The sequence below is a fragment of the Hyperolius riggenbachi genome, chromosome 6 (genome assembly GCF_040937935.1).
Source record: "Hyperolius riggenbachi isolate aHypRig1 chromosome 6, aHypRig1.pri, whole genome shotgun sequence".
In the NCBI taxonomy this organism is placed as follows: domain Eukaryota; kingdom Metazoa; phylum Chordata; class Amphibia; order Anura; family Hyperoliidae; genus Hyperolius; species Hyperolius riggenbachi.
The window spans coordinates 74175532-74181531 of record NC_090651.1 but is presented as its reverse complement, the minus strand read 5'-3'; positions in this window follow the sequence as shown (position 1 = coordinate 74181531).

Genomic DNA, 6000 nt, shown 5'->3' with positions numbered 1-6000 from the left:
TCTGCGGTCTCTTGGTAACTGCCCCTTCCTGTGGCCCTGCAGAAAGGCCACCCTTCTGACCACCCACGTTGCTCTCCATTACTGAACCTGATGTCCAAGTACAACAATCCACCCTTTCACTGCTGGAAGCCACCACAGAACCTGCAATTACCGTAATGATAGATGCCAAGCGGGTGTCAGCAGAGGGGAAATATACACATACAGGATAAAACATGTAATAAATGAACAATTAGCTCCCCCTGTGTCCTTTCCCTGTCTTCCCTGCTGCCGCCCAATTTGTAACACGCTGGGTGGTCCCCCCCAACCCCTCCCGCCTCCAACACAATTAACCATTTCAACTCAACAGAAAGCGCTGATTACACTGCCAGTGGCCGCAGGAAGTGGGGGAGGGTGACAGACTGGAGAAGAGGGTGTGACAGAGGGGAGCTTAGCCTGTTTAACCAGCTTCTGTTGCACAATTATTCATATAAAAGCCAGGATCAGCATACCTGTTCATTGCATGGTCTCCGTGTACAACAGGAACAGATACATAGGTGTTGTGAGTTACCAAGAGGCATTTGTATACGAATACAAAATCATATAAAAGAGCGATTTGCTGCACAGTCCACATTTACCATCATTCACCTAATCCTAGAAAGTTCTGTTCTCTATATAATGGACTATGGGGGCTCCACCTTCCTATTAGAAAAATGCTACATGCCTGGCTGCTGTGCTGAACCTGTCTGACATTTAATAAACACAGGAAGAGTTCTCAGATCAGCTGCAATGACTTATGCTGGGATTACACCATACAATTTTCTGTAATGCTTGGAATACACGGTACGTGTGTACCGTGTAATCGAGCCGCACGATAGATTCCGGTGTGTCCCCGCAGGCGCCCGGATCGGTTCCCGTTCGTCTCCGCGGGCGGCTTCTTATCTTGTCAGAAACCTCTGATCTGCATACTTGTTCAGGCTCTATTGGTAAAAGTATTATGCCTGGTACACACCATGCAATTTCTGGTCACATAGATGGGTTGAATCGATTATTTCAGACAGATTTGATCTGATTTCTGATCAATTTTGTATAGAAATGTTCTGAAAATCGATCAGAAATCAGATTGGGCCTGTCAATAATTAATTCGACTCATCTGACATAAGTGGCAGAGGATTAGCATCACTGCCAGGTAACTGGTGTTGTTTAAAAGGAATGTATTATGGCACCTCAGGTAGTGCGACTCTAGTGGCTGCATGCTTGTTCCTGTTGTGTGACCCACACACTACTGAATCCAGGCATTCAGCTCGACAACCACGCAGCTGTCATTATGTTTATGATAAGACAGTAGGCTCCAAATTCCTTTCACTACATATCCTCCAGTAAATCTCAATGCTGGACATACACGTTCATCGTTTCAACACTAAAAGGTGTTCATAAATGGTACAATTTTTAGTAAACGATCATATTTTTATTATTATTCTTTAGTATTTATATAGCACCAACAGCTTCTGCAGTGCTGCATAGAGTACATTGTCTTGTCACTTAACGGTCCCTCACAGGGATTCACAATCTAATCCCGATGGTTAAAGGCGTGTGCACACGCCATACTGTAGCGAACGACGGGTCCGTCAGGCTCTCCCGCTGGGTGGACATTCTCTCCGCCAGGATATCCATTCTTAAAGAGGAACTAACGCGCATCCCCATGAGGAGATGGGCTAGTCCAAAACCTGTCGGTTCTGACAGATTTCTACATACTACTGTGACAGCAATATAGGAGAAAAGTAATTTATGGCTCATTTTACTCTGGAAGAAACCAACTCATGTATATGTGTTTAAATATATTTTAAATTAAAAGATTTTTGTGACAGAGGTCCTTTAACTCAACCAGAAAAAAATATTGCTGTGTCCAGAGTGGTGAAATTCTCTCATTTCCCATCCCAGTGACACCACAGAAAGAGGACAAGAAATACCTCTCAGGCAGGGTTCACACTTCACAATTCATACACACATTTGCAAAAATGTTTCTGCTGCAAATGTAATGTATTTCAGTGGCATAGCAATACATTCTCATTTTGGTATGAATGTGCAAATTTTCTGTGTTTAAAAATTGTGTGGCAAGTCCTGTTTCAATACAAGTCAATGAAAACAGAAAAAAAAATGCAGAAAAAATATTATATTAATTTGTAAATTAGCTTCACAGGTATTTATGCAGTACTTGCACTGAGATTTCCCTACAAATGCATTTAAAATGTATAAATGAAAAGATTGTACAAAAAATGGAATAGAAAACTTGAACTTAGAATCATATATATGAGGGGGGGGGGGGGGGGGTTGCAGGTTTTCTCTCTGCAAAGACAAATGTAAACCCTCCTTAAGCACTGTCATAGACAGCAATAAAGACTTGACAGGTCTAAGGCTTCTTTCCCACTAAGACGTTGCGTTAGATGCTACGTTGAGGTCGCATAACGTGCACCTAACGCAATGCATAGTGGGGTTGAAGCTGGACGTCAGATCGAGCCGCGTTATGCGGCTCTTCATGCTTCCTGTGATGCCGCGATGCGTACTTTTGGACGCATGCGGCATCACGTGGTCCCGCCAGCCAATCGCCGCACAGAGCGGCGCTCCAGGAAGTAAACACTGCACGTCACACCGTGCAGTGAATATTAGCCATGTGGCTGGCCGTGGAGGAGGAAGGGAGACCTCCTCCTCCAACATCACTGAGCATGTGCAAACAGTCTAACGCGGCTTAGCCACTTATAATGCACAGCATGCAGCACTTTGTTTTTACCTGCTGGGTTACAATGTAATGCAACGTGGGCACTGTGAACAGTCCATTCATTTTTCATTGCTGTGCGGTGGGCTGTGTTACAGGCTGCACTAACGTGTGCCTGTAACGTCTAACTGTGAAAGCAGCCTCAAAGGGGACCCGAACTCTTGCACAGGACAGAAGGAAAGCAGAGAAATGCACCCTGTATGTATTTAGAGATTTTAGCCTGTCTAATTCCCCCTCACCTGTTTCTAAACAACTGTAATTTGATCTCTCCTGTGTCAGCTCAGGAATTTCCTCTGCTATGGCAGAGCAGTTAATTTGTAAACACAGAATGTTAATATGTCTGCTTCCATGAAAGCAGGAAGTAGACACTGCAGATTTCTTACAGGATTTGTCTCAGCTGTAACAAAGAAAGGTTTTTCTTTAAAGGTTATTATGCTGTTGCATATCTTTTAGAAAAGAGAGGAAGTTCTGAGTTCAGGTCTGCATTAAACATATAAAAATAAATAAATAATTCAATACAATTGTAAATTGCAGGCCTTGGCTGTATATGCACTGTAAGTGCACTTTCACAGAGTTCGTTGCACCCCAATAGACAAAAATCACCACATCGCAAAGCAATGCTATCCCCATGGAGCTTTACACATCGCTTGCAGTGCTGTGCTTTACAGTGGCAAGAGGGGTATACTTTCACTGCACGTCTCACCGCAACAGAACTGCACGCTGCAACTCTTTGCCCATGTTGCTCTACGTACTGTGTGTGTGTGTGTGTGTGTGTGTGTGTGTGTGTGTACACACCCCTCCCCCCCCCCCCCCCCCCCACACACACACTTGTGAGCCTATATTGTCTATTATAAGGTGAATGCACAAGAGAGGAGCACTAGGTAGAGGTGTATAGTGGTGATGGCACCAGGAAGTGACAAAGCAGACAGACAATACCTGAGCTTCCATGCAGATCTCTTCTCTCACTGCAGAACTTCTAAAGATACAAAACGCAACATTGTTAAATGGTCCTTACGGGTTCCCCTAATCAGCCTGTACGGGCTCATTCACACTACAGAACGCATGCACAAATGTGGTTTTTTTGCATGCTTTGCCATCGTACGGTCAACACATAGAACGCACGTTGTGGTGCGCTAAAGCACCAAAGGCAGGCAGCTGCACCCATCGGGAAACGTGTACGTCGTGCGATAAAATGTTCCCAGATCCGTTACATCGTAACGCATGGGAATGCACATCTGTAGTGTGAAAGGTAACATGAAAGTCTATGGATTTTTATGTTGTCATATGCATCGTGCACAATGTGCGCTGCATCACACCTGACAGTGCAGGGCAGTGTGAATGAGCCCTGAAGGTTCATGAACATTCTATACTTTCACAGCAGAACTCAGCTTAGCATTATCGGAAATTGCGATAGCTTCATTACAACCCAAATATTTCCCGTGACCTGCAATTCTTTCTGTGAATGGATGACTGAACCGGGTCTTTCCACACAGGAAGTAAAGAAAATAAAATCATATGTATGCATTCCAATTACAGATTTTGTGAACTCTGAGATGCAACCATGTTATGCTGGGTATACGCAGTACGTTTTTCCGCTCAATAGATGGGTTCGATAGATAATTTCAGACATGTCTGATATTCCTTCTGATCGTTTTTTAGGTTGATTTCTCATAGAAGTGAACGGAAAGCGATAAGAAAAACAAGTGGAAGAAAAACGATCGGATGGAAAATCGACAGGAAAAACGTATCGTGTGTACCCAGCATTGCAGTAGCATTATTTTTTAGGAGTCCTGATCACGCTCGCTTATGCCCCCTGCTGGATAGATCTGAACACAGCCCCCATGATGCAATGAGCTCTTGCGATGCCTTGTTCTATGTAGCCCTGCAAGCCTAATGCAACACGGAGTGAAACAAAGTAAGAGAAAGTGTATAAGGTTGCTCTGTAATGCAGGTGGACATGCATTTTACCAAAAAGCATGGAGAATGTGTTGCAGTGCTGCCTCCTTTTAGTTACACTGAATGAGACAGTGCTGTGTTGTATACAAACCTATATGCAGCAGTAGGTTAATTGAACACACTTCTGTGCATTACTTTATTGGAATGCTCTGCTCGTATAGCACATCAGTGCAACAATCAGACATGCACTGTCTGAGGTCCCTGTGTAATGCACACTGCTGAAATCTCCTCAGCAACGCAACAGTGTGTTCATGCCATAAGGAATAGTATAGTACAGGCATGGGCAAACTTGGCCCTCCAGCTGTTACGGAACTACAAGTCCCACAATGCATTTGCCTTTATGAGTGATGACTGTGGCTGTCAAACATCTGCAATGCATTGTGGGACTTGTAGTTCCTTAACAGCTGGAGGGCCAAGTTTGCCCATGCCTGGTATAGTACCATTTAGAGGGTACCTGAAGTCACGTGACATTGCGAGGAGGGGAGGGGGAAACGTTCCGTGGAGACTGAGTCTTTCCTAGGAGTCAGTGTGGACTATGGAGTAGAATAACTTCAGAACAACTTTTAATCTTGAGAATGCTCAATTGTTTTCTTGGCCATTTGCCATTAAAAATTATTAGATACCAAACATTCAAAATCTGTTGACCCTCAAGCTACATGGAAGTGGCAACATTGCCCAAACAACATTGGATGTGTGTGTGCACTTCAAGTCCTGTACAAGCCTTCTATGTTTGCAGTGTTTCTTCATGGCCACATTGTGTTTTCTGACCATCAGACTATCTTCAATTTTTTTTATCTTTTTAAATTCAGTTTCCAGAGATGAAAGAGGTGTATATATCAATATAAGTCTACACATGCTGATGAAAATTGAGAAATATTTAAAACAACCAGAGTCCTTGTTTTGTTTTGCAGCCAAAATGGATTGGCTGCTCTGTCCAACTGCTCCACTACACACAGCTCTGTGTGTAGCAACCCAGTAATGAAGTGAAGTCTCATATAGTTGGAGAGTGGAAGGCTGCAGTAGTAAGAGGAGAGCTTACCAAGGAAAGAGCAGTGATGAGACGAGACTCCTATGTCACTGATGATGTTGGCGACAGTATCTGGGTTGCTACACACAGCGCTGGCTCACTCTTCCTCCACTCTTCACTTAATACTTTGGTCATTCATTCATGTGGGTCTTCTCTCCCCTGCGCGCGCCACACACACACACACACACACACACACACACTTTTCCCTTGGGATCTCTGTACCGTCATAGGCTCTATTTTTCCACCATGCACTTTTATTATGATGTAC